The following is a 20,000-nucleotide window of genomic DNA, read 5'->3' on the forward strand; positions in this document are numbered from 1 at the left end:
AGTAATAGTAGTGTAGTAGTAGTGTACAACAAAAGGAGTATCGGCTGTAGTGATATATAAATATATATATATATATATATATATATATATATATATATATATATATATATATATATATATATATATATATATATATATATATATATATATATATATATATATATATATATATATATATATATATATATATATATATATTTACATTTATATGTGATAAATTTCGGAGACTGTGTATTCCGCGGTCAAAGTGAAGTTCCAGTGAACACAAAGAAACTAAGGCACAGCAGTACTGTACTAGTCTTTCCGCCCACAGCCTTTTTATTCTCCGTGAAGCAAGAAAGAACCAACGGAGCTTTTCATTCTCTATTCTATATATGTATGTATATATGTATCTTTTTTTTTTTAATTCTATATATGTATGTATATATGTATCTTTTTTTTTTTTGCTTTTAGCTTGAAGAGGATTTTGCTTGAGAAATTTTATTACTATCAATGCGTTGTTTTTGTTGTTGTTGTTACTGTTGCTGTTGATGGCATTGTTATTATTGGTATTTTAATCCTAATTTATGTCATTATTATTATTGTATATATTACTATTATCATTATATTTTATTATTATATTATTATTATTATTATTATTATTATTATTATTATTATTATTATTATTATTGTTGTTGTTTTTTGCTAATACTATAGATATATATGTCAACAGTATTGTCAGTTTATGTAGTTGTAGTTATTAATAACAGTATATGCAGTGTATTCAATAGATAATTCCAGCTTATTACTACAAGGTAATGATACTAATGACAGTAGTAGAAGTAGTAGCAACGTCGAGCCTAACTGAAGGCTCCTGTGACCTAACACTGTAACTCAGCGTGGGAGTAGAGCTCAAGGGAAGGGCCTATGAGAGTTTCCAAGGAGATGCATATTGATCCAGCCTCTTCGAAAATTGAATCACTCCTTAGCTCTGCCTTCACTGCCGGTAAAGGTCCTCCACAAAGATTGTTGATACACCTTTGACTCCATGGCCGCGCTGGTGCCTTTATCTTCCCTCTTAAAGGTCATGGATTTCCTAAAGAATAAAAACTATCGATTTTCTTTCTTTGCAGCAGATTTGAGTAACGACAGTTTTGCATTCATAATTGTCATTACGTGGATAAGTACAAATATTGAAACCTCAAGTGATGAATCGTGTCCTTCATTCTCGGGGTAGTATTACGAAGACGGAGGTGTGCATAGTGTGTGTGTGTGTGTGTGTGTGTGTGTGTGTGTGTGTGTGTGTGTGTGTGTGTGTGTGTGTGTGTGTGTGTGTGTGTGCGTGCTTGCGTGCGACCATAACGCATCTTGTCTGTGGATGATCCTGTACTTTCCACAATATTTATTACCTTTATATTATTTTTTTTCTAATTTCAAGATATTGTGCGAAGAAAACCGATTGGATGCCGTCTCGATTGCCCCACAGTGTCGGCAGGAAGAAAGTGTGCACGTTCACTGCTCTCACCGCTCTGTTGTTTACTCTTTAAAAGGGGGAACTTTCGTCCCTCCATTATTTCCGAACAATGACACATTGTCCATATTGATTGAGTGTGTTTACGAGGCGTGGGGGGCAATGGTGACGTGCGGGACGTGTCTGTGTCATACCGCCCCTAGGTGACGAGGACATCCCTTCTTCTCTTCCTTCCTGCCCTCCATACCTATCTCCCCCGATACTAACCCAGATAACGGGCGAGTGTTCATCTCCCCCTGATACTCATCCATCATCGCCTTCATTAAATTTTGCTTATGTGTGTTGTGTAATATGCGTCAGATTTATCTTCCTTTCTCCTTTATCTATCTTCCTGGCGTGTCATAAATAAAGTTTCCCCCTCCTTAATTCTTCCCTGTAATCATGAACACTGCCTCCAGCCTTCCCCTCATCCTTCCATCATACGCCTGGCTTAGATGTATTCTCGCATCACTCGCACTATTTAAACATCATCTTCATATCCCCTTCCTCCTCCTTTTCTTTCTTTTCCTCCTCCTCCTCCTCCTCCTCCTCCTCCTCCTCCTCCTCCTCCTCCTCCTCCTCCTCCTCCTCCTCCTCCTTCTCTTTCTTTCTCTTTCTCCTCCTCCTTCCCTTCCTCCGCCTCTTCCTCCTCCTCTTCGTACCCCTCCTCTTTCTCTGGCAATCCCTTCCTTCCTCATTGCTGTCATCCAATCGCCCTCCGCTTTCACCCTTCACCTACTGGTGAGAAAGGGGTCCAAACGTCCGTTAGGGAAGACCCGCCAAGACGACCGACCGCTAAAATCAATATCCCGATACTCATATTGTATTCTGGTCAAGTTATGCCATCGTTATTGCTTATGTAGACCTGTGAATAATCCAACCTCCTCTCCACGCGTACGTACCCTTAGCAGTTCGCGAGAGCCGTCCTCTTTGTACTGTATTTGCTGTGTATGGCTTGTCAGGTTGAGGAAGTGGAATGCTGTGATTGTTACTGCTTGTTTTTCTTGTCTTATTATATAGAAGGATAACCTGCCAAGGCCAACAGAATTTGCGATAAGGAAAAAAAAAAGTCCACTGACGTGCCAGTCCCGAACTGGGTATATCCTACAGGATCCGTCACTTTGTGCTGATTTTTCCTTCGTGTTATTTTCTCTAGTCGTTGCGTGGATATGCATTCGTAAAGAGACACTTCTTATAATGGTTCTTCTGAACATTTTTTAAGATAAAGTTTGATAAGTTGTTTATGTTTAGATGATGTCTTCTTGCTTTTCTATCTTTTTAATGTTAGTTTTTTGCCTCATATTTTCAAACGAACTTTAATCGTGCAAACCATAGACATTATTTATATTTCTTACTGTAATTCTTTCTTGTACTGCAAGAATCGCTACATATGAAGCGTGGCAGTTTTGTTATGCTCCTTGTTCGGTAAGCACTACAAACAGGTGTCTCCTCAAACCCTCCTTATTGATTCGTGCCTCGTAGGCGGTAATTACCCTCATTATCTCGTAATGAGCATCTGATTAGATCCACTTTGCATATTTACCAAGTGTAGGCCGAATTATTCTCCTCTGAAATTTGATGAAAGAACGTAGCAGTACACCGTGGCGCAGCCCTTCCCCAGCCTCTGTTGTCACAACTCTCATTAATTCCGGATGTCAGGCTTGGTATCATTTTTACTTGTATTTTATGCTAATGATCCGGAATGTGTAATGAGCTTGACTGTGAATTCCATCTTAATTTAGCTTAATTGTTCTTCATATTTTTTCATCTTGAACACTTTTGATCTTGGTAGCGGAAAACAAATATAAAGAGTGACAAAGAAAATGAAAACAGGTGATGAGTGTAAAATGTTACTCGCAAATGTATTTAAGCAGAAAAAAGAGAAAAAAGTATTATAAAAACGTAAAGAAAGCACAGCATATTTTGTAACGTATGCAAATTGACATCCAAGGAGAACTCTACTTCCTCAGCTAGCCCGGAATGAGGATGTGGATTCCGACACCAGCGCTCCAGCGAGTCATGGAAGGAAAAAAGAAGCAGCTTGCGGTACCCACTTAACGACTACTTCAATCGGCGGTTGAGTGAGCGTGACATGCGGCGGCAGCACCTTGCTTATCGGAGGCCAATTCAATCTCTCTCTCTCTCTCTCTCTCTCTCTCTCTCTCTCTCTCTCTCTCTCTCTCTCTCTCTCTCAGTCCATAGGGGCAAAATACTCTCAATCGACAACATTCTGGATCGAGTTGAGGAGAGAGAGAGAGAGAGAGAGAGAGAGAGAGAGAGAGAGAGAGAGAGAGAGAATTTCGCTCAAACGTTGCAATATTTCCCTGCACTCAGTTCAAGATATCTAGAACATTCGCGCTTGCTAAGTGTTTGATAAAATGGATCGGAGGGCAGGAGGCATAGCTTGGATTATTGCATAGAGACGAGCAAGGATATACAGCAACTAACGAGAAATCCTTTAGGCAGCAAGATTTTCACAGGTCAGTCTGGCTTTCATAAAAAGATGCAATATAGTTAAAAATGGGAACTTGCATTACACTTTTTATATAATGTCTTTTTGTTATTGTATTTCCATAAATCTTACGGAACGAAGCATGTAACTGCTAGGCATCTTTCAATGTATACGCGTGTGTGTCCTGATAATGAATGCTAGCGGTAATGGGTTTTATTGAGTCAAGTGAGGTTTTTTGCTATGTTATGATAAACTTTACCTTCTCTCTAGTTCCGTTGGTGTGTGTACTCGTAGGAGACGCACTTGTGAGTTGTCATTTTTCTCGCAATTGCACCAGCGAAATGTCGGTACTTATCACTCTAACAATGGATAGTACCTTTGCATTACGCTGTATTTTTTTTAACATTTCGGTTGTTAGCTTTTAATATTAATACGATTGTTGCTATTTACTTAAACTTACAAACAAACTACAGGCAAAGCATTTTAACTCCATCACTCAAGTTTGCTGGTATTGGTGGTTTTCGTTATAATTCTCTATATTCTGGGTATAGCATCTTATGAAAGTTAAAAGAAACCATAACTGTTAAATGGTAAGATATTTTTTTTTTGTATAATAGCAAAAGTTAGGTCTGCCTCACGTGTGCCATTGCGGTGGTTTATGCATGCATACATTGTTCTTACCTCTCCCTTACTCAACACGCAAGGAAGCGTAGCTACTATCTGTTAATAAGTCTTTGAGAACCTGAACGTCAATACACATTTAGAAATGCCATGGGGTAATGTATATCCCATAATAGTATGTTGCGTAGCTTGAATGTGCTATTACGGCGCTACGTTGATTTATCCTCCAGCTTTCTTCTTCTGGGTCTTCTTTGAACGTTCCCATTTTAAGTTTACTTGTATCAACGTTATCAACAGTGAATGAGGTTCAGTGAGAACGTGTCCGATAGACAGCACGCACACAGACTGTAATTTCTATAATTGATTCTCCTGCAAAATCCGCTGAGGACTGACACCTGTTAAAGTAATATGATATTAATGCAGCAATGATTATTAAGAAACATGGCATTCCACTCTCTTTTGTGTGCTTGTAATGCTTTAGTATGTCTCTCCCCTCTGCTAGTCTCTGGTGACGGTCGGAGGGTTGCATGGATCGTTACCTCAAGTGCTCCTTCTCGCCAGGCCACTCCTCGCCCTCAGGCCTCGACAGCCCTGTGTTCCCGAGGGGTTGCTCTTCTTCCCTCCTTCGTTCCCTTCTCCCCTCCTTCCTCAATCTCTCCTCCACCACGACCTCAATCCTCGTTCTCTTCATTCCTCAGTTCGTCTCTCCCTTACCATCCCTTCGTACGTTCTCTTTATTCTTCCCTCAGTTCTTCACTTCCCCCGGTATCAGGACCTTTGATGGGGGTTTCCTGTGTAGTTGCCTGATACCTGGTGGCAGTATAATCGTCTGGTGCCTGATGTTTGGTATCTTGGTAATACATATGCAGTAATTATATTATTAGTTATGATAAGATGCAAGATTTGTCTATGCCTTTTTTTTCCATGAATCAGATTATATTGCACTTTAGTAAAGATGGCCCTCTGTTAAAAGTTAAAGAGTTACTAATCGATTTTGAATGGTATTTACGCATAATGTAATGCATTCCTGTCAAACAGAAACATTACCGAGCCATCGAGTGGTCTTGATCAATACTCTTCATGTCACTACAGCACTTTGTCATGATGGAAGGAGGGCCAGTGAGGAACATGCAGCATATGGCCAGTGTTAACTGAAACACCGAATCAACAAAAGGTAGCGGATATGGAGTTTGTGTTACGTTTAGTCTTATATTGGGTGTTTTAGGCCAGTGTAGAGGCCAGGCCAGTTAAGGTGTTGTTCTCAGGGGAGTCTGGGGGCGTTGCAGGGCTTCAGGCTTCTGGCAGTGACGAAGCCTGGCAGGTGAGGGAGTCAGCAGAGCCCACGTGACTCGCACCAAGGTCTCTTAGAGAGCAGCGGAAGGAAGGTCTAAAGCTCGTCGGGAATGATGGAAGAACCTGTCAGTATGTGACGGTATGTAATATGGCGTTGTCTTGACCCGTTGTTAACGCTAATGTATGGCGTTCTTATATGGGAACTGTATATGTATGTTCTTGGTTAAACATTTCACACACACACACACACACACACACACACACACACACACACACACACACACACACACACACACACACACACACACACACACACACACACACACACACACTCAAATTAGCTTTACCGAATTATGTGAAGTGTCGTAGGATGGATACAGCCTGCAAAACGGGAGACAAGACAAGGTAATCATAGTGGCCTGTCATTATGTTGTTACAGGCAGCAGGAGGGCGCGTGGTGGGGAGAGGGGCTTACGTCCATCCTCATAAGTAATGGCGGTCATCGGAAAATTGAGGCATATTTGGGGAGAGGGTCTCGGGCCGTGTGTTACATGTGGCGGCAGGTGTTGTCGAGAGAGAGAACGCTTTGAGAATTTCAAGCGTGTAGAGAGTTGGCGCTAATGTTTATGTTAAGGTGAGGGAAGGTTAAGAAATGTTCGCCCTCTATGGTTCTAGGTGCCATTCCACTTTTTTCGCGATTTGGTACTCCTATATATTTTTTTTTATTAAATATCTGATATTGTCCTGTCTTCATGTCCAATGATTTTTTTTTTCGCAAACTTCGCAAACTTTCTTCCTATATCCAATAATCAACTCACCTGATTTCCAACAGCATACATGATACACAATCTAATCCAGTTTCTTATCGTTTCTATTCATCAGATCACTTTCACTCGCAAAGGTATGAGAAGTATCACACTTTTTCTTGCCATTTTTCTGTAATGGTATCATATATTCAGATCATCACGATGGTTACTGTATTCATTGAGAGGCGTCTGACACCATGATATCGTGATTTGCTTTCTTCTGGGTGCTGATAACACAATCCAAACAAAGATTGTAGTGAGGCTCAAGAGAAACCATTCTGTTATCCGTGGGAACATTTTAGTGTCCATCACACTTCGTAAGCATGAATGTCATGTAATGTTTGTATCTTTGCACAGTAAATTTTGTGACACATTTATTTCGTTTTCTTGCAAGTTGCAGCGAGGCTCCAGAGGCTGATGGAAGACAAGGAGGCGTGGTGGTGGTGATGGCGTGAAAGATGGCGATATTATCTGAAGGAGGATCAACTGAGACGTCTTGAATAATTTATGGTGTATTTTTTCTTCTCTCAGAATGTGAAAAGACGTAAGCAGCAGAATACAATCTTGAAACTCTATTAAGTTAGCTTTTACATCACAAAATTTATGTTCTTATATATATTTGACCAGAGCTGCTTAAATCACATTAGATCTACGTTTTTCATGTATATTCTATCATAACTGACCTTTATATACTCTCTTCTTTATTGCTACTTTCGAAGGAACTGTATGTCTTCACGATGCATGTGCATTCCTCATCACTGCACTACGTACGTACCCAGTAATGGAGATCAATGCGTAGTGAAGAATACGAGGCCGTCACTCTTGTTCCTCCATAATTCATTATACCCACGTGCCAGTCCGTATTGTGTTGGTTCAGACCTTCCTACATTCAAGGAGTATATGTTGAGGATCAGCAACACTTAGCCACCAATCAGTCAATCCATTCTAAGACCCCATTTACTAGCCCAAACGAAGTGGCCTTGATAGGACACCACACAACACAATAGCCAACCACATCAGAGGGTGCTTGAGCGTCGTAAAGGGACAGAGTGACCTGAGCAAGCTTAGATAATAAGGATCTATGACGTGGCTATATTAGAGATAGTGTTTGATGGCTTGTTCGACTAAGACATCACAACACAAAAATGATTAAATGCAATGTAAATCTTGCTGTTTACAAATATAACTTTTTTGTTGCTAAAAAAGCGTGTGCATGTAATCAGGTTATACTAGAAACAATCAACGCTTGTCTGCTTGTTACACTAATACATCAAACCACATAGTAAGTAATTAAGTCCATTGTGAAACTGGGCGTCTATAACCAGGAGCAGGAGCTCTTGAATGTAATCTGGTTCTACGTATACGGATTCTTTCTGTGACTATAGTTCCGCCAAGGGAAGCCCCAGGATCAACCCAACGGGACAAGAACGTTATTTACTTTTCTTTATAATCGCGGACAGTGGCATTACAACTGCAGCAGAACTCCCAGCGCCCTCTGCATCCCGCGTCCCGGCACAGCCACGGCCTCGCTAGGACTGCCCGCATGGACTCGCCGCCTCGTTGGGACTTGTTTATGTTGTCCAATATCACCCGAGGCCTCCATTACTCGCCTGATGTACTTACACCCACCCGCCCAATCGGAGCCTGCACTCCCTTGCTTGCTTGCATTTTTTAAGGGTGATTTGTTGGATCTGTGTGTGTGTGTGTGTGTGTGTGTGTGTGTGTGTGTGTGTGTGTGTGTGTGTGTGTGTGTGTGTGTGTGTGTGAGAGAGAGAGAGAGAGAGAGAGAGAGAGAGAGAGAGAGAGAGTGTTATAAGAACATAAGAAAAGAGGAAAGCTGCAAGAGGCCGCCAGGCCTACACGTGGCAGTCCCTGTGTGATTAAAGTTACCTAATTCCATCCATCATCCCCATCCAGGAATTTATCTAATCTTCTTTTAAAGCTCCCTATTAACTCAGCACTGACTGTATGTATGTAGGTATTTAGTGCATAAGTATTACCACACGTATTATGCAATTCACAATGGTCATAGATCGTTTCACACGAAGGCAATCATTAGTGAAACAATGGACAATAAATTTTCCGCAGAATGGCAACACTGGTGTGTCTCAAAAGTCTTTAGCCACAGATAATTGTCGCGGGGTCACGTGTTGCCCCCTTTCTCTCCTCAACTAATCAATTATTCATTTAGCCTCCCCACACCTTTTACAGGTAGGCCGGGGCATGCGGGCAGGTGCAAGATTATCGAGTTTGGAATTTTCAGGTGTCGCTTAGCTCATGCTCGTCAGTATTTCGCCACAGGCAGCTGCCGTTGCTTTGAAAATGCGATGACGTATGAAACATTTTGTTGCAGTTTAGCCATTCACGTCTACAACTCGTGCTTTCCCGAACATTCATCCTACACTCATACTTATTTTGCAATACATTTAGATCCTTGCTATATGGTAAACGTTACTAACATTACTTAAATAAAACTTATATTAAAAAAAGATTCATAATATGAATTTAATTTAATGTATTTATGTATCACATGCAGCTATATATCACACTTAATGAGCAGTACTGCAACACCTCTGAGGGTATAAATGCTTTTAATAAAAAAAATAAATTTCAGCAAAACATGTTTTTTTGTTTGTGATTTTGATGCAGGTATCACTTGCTAGCTCTCTGATATATCAAAGTAGGAAAGATAATGATGATTATAATATTTTGTTACTAAAAAGTAAATTTGTATACTATAATTGAGTGGGTAGACATACGTTTTATATTTATTTCTTTGAAATTAGTATAACGGTTCAGTAAAAATGTAGTGAAAGACATAGTATCATAACCCTAGCGTAACCTTAGTGAACATTATCGGATGCTGTGAGGCGTATTGTGATCTGAAATATCTCCAATATACTTCTTTTTACCTTTTACAATATTCAAATGTCTCATCTCTTTTATACCAATACTAAAAAAAAAGAAATATCTATGTGAATCTGCACATTTAAATTCATACAAAGGAACAACACCGTGGACTGTATCACTCTAATGGACGAATTTTTCACTGACATTTTTTTAAACATTTGCACTTCATAGTTTAGCTTCCACCTGAATTCCTCAAAAATAAATCAATTATATCGTTGAGAGAAAATTGCAGACAAACGGAGACAGAAAACCAATTGTTATCAGTTTAAACTTTTTTCATTTTTTTTTTCCATATCGATGACCCAGCGGCGCAGTGATAGACTGTTGTGTGAAGAAAGTTTGATGTACTGCCAAGTTTCAGCCGCTTTTTCCCCCTCGCTCTCCTATCATACGTGACCCCTTCCACATATCCTCACCCCTCCCGCCTGCCTTCCACAGTCGCCTGTGTATTGACGCTGCTGGAGGGCGGGTGAGCTACACGTCCAACAAACCGTCTCTGCATTTACTGGATACTGGATTGTTCTGTATTTTTGACCACTACAAGTGATGGTTGTTGGGGAGGTTCTTGGGGGAGATGGATAGTGAGGGAGACTGTTTCATTTCACCTTGTTATGATGAAAAAAGATACTTGCGTAGAGATATCTACAGTATATATACTGAATAAGGAGGAAGAAAGGAAAAGTGCAATGGGCATGAATGTTATAAATGGAAACGTAGAGAATAGACGGTTTGAGAAAATAATATAAGAAATAGGCCCATTCATTAGATATATACCATCATATATAATGTAGACCAAGTAAAAATATTGTACGCAGAGGACTTTGTATTGAGGAAAAACAATAATATGTTACAGAGGATGTCATTACACAGAAACAAATCACGAACGTGCTCCTTAAGACCCATAAGAATCTAGATTAATAATACGTATAAAAACATAATTATTTGAAAAATGAATCAACAAAAAACGCAAGTTACATGGCATTTCCGTCGTGAGTGAGTTAAAACTCGATACGAGACTTCCAGGAACAGACATTATGAACGCCACTCTAACGTCCTCGTCCAAACAGTGACTGGCAGCCCTCCCTACTCTCCTCTTGCTCGCGTCTCCCCAAACACCCGCACCGCCCTCCTCTCCAGGCCCCCGCGGAGTCTATTTCTGGAACCCTGTCGTATTCTCGCATTTGATTCGGTAGGCGCCTCTGTGGACTGATACGATATTGCGCTTCACTCTCCTTTCGTTATGCTCACCTTACACTCAAAGTCATTATCAACATCGTCTGTCACACTATCAGCTCCATCAAAGGAGAGGAAGTGTATCTCAGTGGAAGGGTTGTACTACCTATTCATATTGTGATAGTGATATACGTATAAGTAAGCCCGCATTTGGGGGGGCGGTCTGGGGGTCTGGGGCTCTGGTTTCCGCGGCGAGGTATGCGGATGAAGAAGCCACGACACGACACATGACGAAAGGGAATCGATACACAATTAACGACGCCAGGTGACAACTGAGAGAGAGAGAGAGAGAGAGAGAGAGAGAGAGAGAGAGAGAGAGAGAGAGAGAGAGAGAGAGAACTAAACTAAATAATGTAATTTTGGCATCAAAGTGAGCGGGAAAAAAAATAAGAAAAAGTAGAAGTGTGACTATAAGTAGAGGTGGCCGAGTACCAGTGTATGGAAGCGAGTATGGAAGGTTATGTCGATGGAGAATCAGTGAGGAGGGTGCGAGGGAGGAGCGTGGGTGGGAAGCCTTAGCAAGACCAGGGGCTCAGAGGAGGGGAGCCATCGATCCCTTGACGCACGGGTTCCTCGGGTCTGTTCTTGCGTGCACCGTTCCAGCATGCAAAAGAGAGGCCGGAGGAAAGGATTGGAGGAAATTGTTGCATGCCAAAAGCCCAGACGAGAAATCAAGGGTGGACAAGCAAAGGGAATGAATTTTCAACTTTTATGGGATTAAGGAAAGTGAAAGTGTAAGGCGGGGAGTGTTGCCAGCCTGAGGGTACATAGCCAGCGGTGACGGGGAGAAGAGCGACTCCCCTTCTCTCCCTAAACCTCTGATGTGGACCAGGGAGGGCGTGGCTTATGGAGGGGCGAGGAGCAGAGTTGAAGGAAGTTGAGAGAGTGAGAGAGGAGAGATGAATGCATTGTCCTCTTTAGGCTTCAGAGGACTGTATGTAGTAAGTCTTTACCTTTGGTTGGCTTTATGTGTGGAAATAAACATAATTAAGGATATTGTGGTAAATGGGGATATGGTAACAAAAATTATGTCTTTTTGTGTCATGATATCTAGAAGTGACTTTTTATGGCACTTGTACATGTTTTTGCTCTTCCACCAGGACTATTTATAGGTCGGGGAAATGATTAGTTACGGTCTTTTTTTCTTTTTAATCCTTGTTGACCTATTATTAGAATCTTACATACAAACATTCTTGAAAACTTCAGTGACCGCTAGGGTTACAGAAAAGTAGTGTGTATAAAACAACGAAAAGTTAAGAAATAAGGTCCATTGACCTGTCCTGATTCCCTTTGAGGTCCTCTCTTCTCTGGAAGAAGAGTTTTTGGCGCACAAGGAAACGAAGAAAACTTCCTACAAAACACTTGGAAGAGATACAAGTCTGAATGCTCTTGACCTTTGAGAGGCAGGCGCGCGATCGGTCTGGCGGTGACTCAGTTCTCAGGTCAAGATGGAGGAAAACCACCTGCTCTAGTGACTCATCATATGAAACTAAAGACGAAGATTTAGTGCTGGTATATATATATATATATATATATATATATATATATATATATATATATATATATATATATTGTATGTAAACCATTATTATTTCTGCTACTGCTACTATTCCTACTACTTTTACTTCTACTACTACTACTACTACTACTACTACTACTACTACTACTACTACTACTACTACTACTACTACTACTACTGTCAACAATAAAAACAATAAGAACGACAACAACACGTAAGAAAACAAAGGAAAATGAACCAAATTGTTATGCTTGGCGTTAACCTCTATGTCGTGAACATCTTTATGCGTATCCTTGACTGATGGACAAAACTCAACAAATGGATGACAAACCTGCGTATCAACTTGTTTGTGTTAATTGTGCTTTTATACTACGCGACTTCATGCTACGCAGTGCTTTGTTTACAAGTTCATCCGCTTAACGGTATGTTGGGCTAAGGCAGTCACACAATCCTCCAGTTCTTTTTTCATTCATCGTTGTCAGTTTTTTTCTTGTAACATGATTATTTTTTCTTCAGTATGTCATCTTATATTTCGGTTGTGATTCCCTTCCATATGGCATATATTTCTTCCTTAGGATCTATTTAAGTTTTAACACTCTTTCATGCTCAAGTACAGGTATTTACAATTTCATGTTTGTTTTTAGTTACTGTCGTATCAGTAGCTTTCTCACAACTTCTTTTAAAGTTTTCATTTGATTAAATGTACAGGATGTAACGGTAATATTCCAGGTTCTTTTTTTTTCTTTTATGCCGTTTATCAAATTTTCAGTTCAGCAAAGAAGTAAAATGAATCTTGCGTATCTATAGCACCGATTTAGATAGTATTATTTCCTCCTGTCAGTAAAGTGAAAATGCTGAACACATCTCCAGACTAGATATTGAATCGAAGTATAGGTAAATCGACATATCCATCGAAAATATACATACATGCGAGTTTATATACTGATAAATGTATCCGAAACCTTTACTGCATACTGCTTTGGAAGGTGTGCATTCCTTGGTATAGAAGTCTTGGAAGCATTAATATATTTCATAGTGATGTGTATAGATCCTCTGAATTCGTGAAGTAACTGCGCAGTGGCCCTGGTAAACATTCCATCAGTGCTGCTAGCCTCACCATGACACTCTTGAGTACTTACTTTCGTCACAAGAAATTGTCGGACGATAATCGTGTCTCATTTCTTGCATTGATCTTTCATCTGCTTGCCGTCACTGTTGTTCGATACTATTATATGACGCTAAGGTTTGTACCCAATATACGGTCTGGATTATCATCATGAGTTTTCATAATCCACAGAAATGAAAAATCATGTTTTAATGAGTATTTTTGCCCTATGATAACGTGATTCCTCGTCACACTATCACTAGAATCACGGTAAATATGATGATTTCAATTAAAGTCCGCTAGAAGTTGTCGCTATAAGACTTGAGAATATTTGGAAATTTGGATATGAAAGCTACAAATCTACACAGAATAAAATCCAGGCGGAACTTTATCCAGCTTTAGATGCAAACGTCACAGAATTTTCATCACATTGCCTTTCCATCTTGTTCATCCCGTAACGCTATCCTGACATTATCTTCGAAGAAAATGCTAATGCGAATATTGAGAGTTCCCGGCCCCTCACTTATCAAGGGAAACAAATGTAAAGAAAGACAGGATAACAACAGTCGACCAAAGAGTTGAGAAAGATACCAGTGTAACATGTATACCTAATCTGCAGTAAAGATATCTAACGTGAATAGAGAAGCGAGATGTATTTAATATAGACCAGGAAGCAAGGAGGCCAAGTTAGAGAAAGGCAAGTGTTGTGACCTTGACCTCCAAAGAATTACTGAACAGCTTCACTCGAAAATGCGGAAATAATGAATTCAATTACTTGGAAGTACACTAATGTGCGGCAACGAAGGAAATAAGCCTGGGAATGTATGAGTGTAAAGGATACAAGCTTACACTAGAATTTCATGATAGGAAGGCTTGGTGTTATATAGAATTTTATACATTTACAGGAAATTGGTGTGAATTTTTTTTTTTTTTTTATTATTATTTACAGAAGCAAATTGAATAGAATTCTGGTCAGTGTGTCAGAGGATGCATCTTTAAAATTCACAAGCAGCGCCAAACACAACACTTCGACTTGCATTACACGAAATTTGAAAGAATATTAGTGAAGAAGTGAGAAAAAAAAACCTGCTCGTATGAAAAGAATAGAAGAGGAATGCTCTAAAATCACGTCTTATTTTCTACAACGAGTATCACATCTGATAGAAATGATCTTTAAGGCGTTACAAATAAAGCTTCAGTAATAACCATATGTAGTTTTTATGCTCATAATTAACAACAAACAGGATTTTTTAAGCATTACAAACCATATTGAGAACCAGAAACTATGAATGTAGCACGTAATACATTTTGGTAAACGAGCAAAGGACCAAAATTATACAAGCATAGAAAAGTTAAGAGCTGCAAAGCTTTTATATGAGCATTTTCTGACTTAAATGTAACATACCTTCGTGACAGTGAACTTGTGCTGGTCGTCTTGTTACCTTTTACTTTTATTTTCTCCTGAGGGTTTTTGAATTTTTCTTTAAGAGCTCACAACTTTGCCACTACCTTACGTCTTTCTTTGTGGCCGAGGTGTATTTGGTTCAGTAACAATCTCATCGATGATTCATATCCTCAGACGCTTCATCCTCTTATCAGGACTAATTTCAAGAGCCACTGAGATGATTATTCAGGATTTCGAGGATGTTTTTTTCCACTGGTAATGCAGAATCCAAATCAAACTGGCAGAATAGTAGTAATAACGTCCACTGCAGCATGCTAACATCAATACAAATAAGACGACGAAACGTTGGAGAATGTGGTCCATAGTGCTAAATGTGGAAGTAGTTAAGAAGCATAAAGGCCGAAACACACACACACACACACACACACACACACACACACACACACACACACACACACACACACACACACACACACACACACAGCGCCTTCGTGCATACAGTCACCCCCAACCTTCTCTCTCCCCTCGTCACGCGCAACGGCACTCCTCTCTTTAAAAGCTTTCTCCCTTACTTTACTCTTTTCCAAAACACACCTTTAACCCTTCCCGGCACACTCGTCTCGGGCCAGCGCAACACAAGACTCTGAGTGACACGAAGGGGGACGACCTACGCATTTTAATCCATCTTAACAGTGCCTTAAGGTTACTGTACATAATTAATAACTTGTTCTTATGATATGATAAAAAATCGACATTCTCATCAGTACAAGTTAATATTTACAGAGCCGCTATTTTGAAGGTTTAATCGCGGTGATAGCTCTCTCTCTCTCTCTCTCTCTCTCTCTCTCTCTCTCTCTCTCTCTCTCTCTCTCTCTCTCTCTCTCTCTCTCTCTGTTTCTGCTCCCTGTAACTCTTTCTTATCCTAGTAGTGCAGGTTTCAGTGTTAAATGAAGACGGGTATCATTTACATCTCAGAGGGTCAAGGGGAAAGCGAGGGAAGTCTGGAAGATCGAGCGAGGGACATGAGAGCAAAGAGATGGAGAAGTGTTCGGGGAGAAGATGGAATGTCGGAAAGAAGAAAATAGAAGGAAAGTTGCGCAAGAAAGACGAGAAGCAAACGTTGTGGAATGAGGGGAATGAGGGGACTCTAAGAGTGGAAACTCGAGTGCTGGTGTGTGTGTGTGTGAGAGAGAGAGAGAGAGAGAGAGAGAGAGAGAGAGAGAGAGAGAGAGAGAGAGATGAAAGTATTGACTGTATTATTTGAGATAGAGAAGAAGAAAATATCCTGACGTTTATCGGGCATGAGTATGAAAAAAAAAGAAAGAAATCGGAAAGTAGAAAACAGGAAGTAGGGCAGGTAGCGTGTTGGAGATGGATGCGGTGGTGGTGGTGGAAGTGGGGGAGGTGGTTAACTCGAGGAGGTGGTAGTGGTGGTGGTGGTGGTGGTGGTGGAGGAAGCGATGTGGGGTGAGATTCTGTTAACTTCTCTTAGATTCCCTCAGGCAGCACGTGTCGCCTCTCCTCTTCCTCTTCCTCCCTCCTCTCCACCTCCACTTCCTTCTCTTTCTTCTTTTGCTCGTCTTTTTTATATCCTTTCCCAATCTCTTATATGTTTTTCTTTCTTTTTCCTTCCTCATCTCTTCGTCACCGTTCCGATAGTGACTTTTGTGGTCACTGCCACATTTACGTTTTCTGCTTTGCTTTGCCATCATCAGTCCGTCGTCTGGTAATTCACACACAATACAGGATTATGTACTTGTTTTTCTTATTTTGCAGTACATGAAGCACGAGTATGAGTAAACATATTAATTTGGATCTTACATGTGTGTTACGTAGCTTCATCCTTGTCCTCTGACCAATCCAACTTATATAGATGCAGTATAACAACCTTTACTGTTGTATAGTTATTAGATTTACTTTTACCATCCGAAATATCTTTCCTTTTAACTTAGATGTAAGGAAACACAAGCTGTGTACACCAGGGTCACGAAGTTCACCATAATTTGAAAATCTCCATCTCCTCTGCTGTAATTCTCAAGAGCGTAATTACATATATGTATTTTTTTCAGTGCGTCGCCAACCTTTGCTTGTCACTAACCTCCCAAGTAAGACTTAAGATATTACCGTTTTTGTTACCAGAAGCAAGGTTTTAGAAAAGCTCTTTCATCGAAGAAGCTTTTACTTTTTACGCATGCTTATACAGTCAGCCCGACCATATTTGTTGCGATGATGTAAATACATAAAATATTAATCATAGCAAGGCAGTGACGCACGTTGTACTCTCATGTCTTCGTCACTCCTCCCAAAGGAATATATATAGCATGAAAAGATCAATGACCGACTAGCGGTCAATAGATCACTTCATTCCTTGATCGCCCGAGTCTGTGCCAGCGTTAAGTTCGACCGGCAGCTCCCAGGCGGGCCTTGCATGACTGCGGCACTGCGACAGTCGCACTGCAGCCACGGAACCGGTATAGCGGAACATTTAGAAGTGTTGTAGCTACTTCAGCACACCAGCATCTCACAACAACGGGAAAGGTTTGACTTTCTTAATGAACTTCCGAAGTTACGAACAGATCAATAATTTTATAAAAAACGTTGCACTTCCACACAAGTAATACCTATCAAGTAACATGAAATATTGATCAGAGGGAGTTTTCATTGAACAACACTACAGTGATGTACGGACACATCGAGAGAAGAGAAACTGCAGGGTAGAGGGAGCAACTTACCTTCATCTCCTCGCCGACTGATCCCAACAACTGCCACACTAACTTTCAGCGAGGCAGTGTGAAGTTGTCCCCGGACGAGTTGCCAGATATTCCCACGCCTGACCCCTCGCACCGCTCAGCCAAAATGTTACCTTTATTTTATTATTATTTTACGTGCGTTTTTCCTCTTGGGTCCAACTTACATCCTTATGATGCTATTTGTATTCCTGGTGTTTGAGAGTATAGTTCCCAAAACCTGGCAGAACACTTGCTTCAGGGAACAGTGCAGCGCGTCCTGGGTGGCTGCTCCGCGCAAGCGCCAACTCCCGCGGGAGAAAGTCGACCCAACACGTTACTTGATTACAGACCTGACCGGGTTTCATCGCAGGTTCTGTGTTTGCTTTTATTACTTCCCTGATGTATTTTATTTCCCTCTTTTAATAACAGTGATGTTCCTTATGATTTATAAGTATTATAGAAACTACAAGCCGCCATGTAACGTGCTATCTTGTTTGTCGCTGTTATTGTGGAAGCCCCAAGTGATGGTAGAGGTATAATGAGATTATTGAGAGAATGTGGGTTTGCGGAAAGAAATTTTGTTTTATTCTTCTTTGTATTAATGGATATGAATTATTGAAGGAAATAAAATGAAATGCGTTCACGAAAAAATAGGCTAATTTTGATTGTTGAAAAAGATAATAGGTATTAATTCATGTGACTTAATTTCATGTAGTTTGTACATCTATTTCTTCTTATTGTTGTTGTTGTTGGTGGTGGTGGTGGCGATGGTGGTGGTTGTGGTGGTGGTGGTGGCGGTGGTGGTGTGGATGGTAGGGTAGTTGTAGTAGTAGTAGTAGTAGTAGTAGTAGTTGTCGTATTCGTATTAATAGTAGTAATATTATTAATAATAGTAGTAATAGAAATAGTAGTAGTAGTAGTAGTAGTAGTAGTAGTAGTAGTAGTAGTAGTAGTAGTAGTAGTAGTAGTAGTAGTAGTAGTAGTAGTAGCAGTAGTAGTAGTAGTAGTAGTAGTAGTTGTTGTTGTTATAGTAGCACTAGTAGTAGTAGTAGTAGTAGTAGTAGTTGTTGTTGTTGTTGTTGTTGTTGTTGTTGTTGTTGTAGTAGCAGCAGTAGTAGTAGTAGTAGTAGTAGTAGCAGCAGTAGTAGTAGTTGTCGTAGTTATTATTATTATTATTATTAGTAGTAGTAGCAGCAGCAGCAGTGCAGCAGCAGTAGCAGCAGCAGCAGTAGTGCAGTAGCAGCAGCAGCAGCAGTTGTTGTTGTTGTTGTTGTTGTTGTTGTTGATTTTATAGTGGTTGCAGCAGCAGCAGCAGCAGTAGCAGTGCAGTAGTAGCAGCAGTAGCAGTAGTGGCAGTGGCAGCAGTAGTAGTAGTGGTAGTAGTAGTAGTAGTAGTAGTAGTAGTAGTAGTAGTAGTAGTAGTAGTAGTAGTAGTAGTAGCAGTAGAAGTAGTGCTACTACTACTACTACTACTACTACTACTACTACTACTACTACTACTACTACTACTACTACTGCTGCTGCTGCTGCTGCTGCTGCTGCTTTTATAATTAGTTTGAGGGATGTTTGCAAAAAGATTGGAAGCAAAACGTCTTGTATCAACGGAAGTGATATATTATTTTATTTATTTATTACTTTTTTCTATGAAAATTCACAAACGCTCTTACTAAATGGTGTGTGTGTGTGTGTGTGTGTGTGTGTGTGTGTGTGTGTGTGTGTGTGTGTGTGTGTGTGCCCGTATAACCAAAATGTGAATGGTTCTCTAACCCATCACTTACAGCATCAATTACTAAACAAAAGAGAGAAGAGAAAAACAATCACGAAGTAGCTGCAGTCATTAGTAGTAACTCTGAATTAACTGAGATGGAATGAAGGATAATCCTGAAATAATTTGTTGATTAGAAGTATTAATGGCAAAATCAATGCACCATTCATTGTTCTATACGCTCTCTCTCTCTCTCTCTCTCTCTCTCTCTCTCTCTCTCTCTCTCTCTCTCTCTCTCTCTCTCTCTCTCTGATTGATGATATTTTGGATTTTGCATATTGCAATTAATTTTGAGTGAAAGAAATTAGGAGGCGAGGCTCGGATATTTCCCTTGGCCATCAGTACCGCGAGGGAGGGAGTCACGTTAGTGTAATTAATTCCTTTCATTAGAGCTTCGGGGTAGAGGTTGGACAGGGGGAGTAGGAGGGTGAAGGGCGGCGGCGTGGGAATTTGCAAAGCTATATGGCTGAACGGAGAGTGGTTGGGCTGAACGTGATGGGTGGAAGGGCTGCGAAGGGACGCTCTGAGTGGACGGTATGTAATATCTTTTGAATGAAACGTTTTGGTGGAAACTACGCTTGCAAATCTTGAACGGTACGCTGCAGAATAGGTTATTTCTAAGACGCTAAATTACTACTACTACTATTACTAGTACTATTACTACTAGTATTAC

The 20,000-nt window shown here is 40.3% G+C and overlaps 1 protein-coding gene and 1 long non-coding RNA gene across 8 annotated transcripts in view; one reads left to right on the forward strand and one right to left on the reverse strand.

Moving 5' to 3' along the window:
- The window catches only part of LOC123504597 (complexin-like), a 792,775-nt gene that overhangs the window by 250,579 nt on the left and 522,196 nt on the right, over positions 1-20,000 (reverse strand). Inside the window, exon 1 of one of the 7 annotated variants that reach the window (XM_045255255.1) lies at positions 17,566-17,590. The exons of the other annotated variants lie outside the window; for them this stretch is intronic. The gene's annotated coding sequence lies outside the window, so the exon portion shown is untranslated. Of the gene's footprint in view, positions 1-17,565; positions 17,591-20,000 lie in introns of those variants that run through there. 7 annotated transcript variants of the gene reach the window in all.
- LOC123504599 overlaps positions 1-20,000 on the forward strand; it is a 234,131-nt gene that overhangs the window by 186,149 nt on the left and 27,982 nt on the right. The window lies entirely within an intron of this gene.

Source organism: Portunus trituberculatus, chromosome 16 (genome assembly GCF_017591435.1).
Source record: "Portunus trituberculatus isolate SZX2019 chromosome 16, ASM1759143v1, whole genome shotgun sequence".
Taxonomy (NCBI): Eukaryota; Metazoa; Arthropoda; class Malacostraca; order Decapoda; family Portunidae; genus Portunus; species Portunus trituberculatus.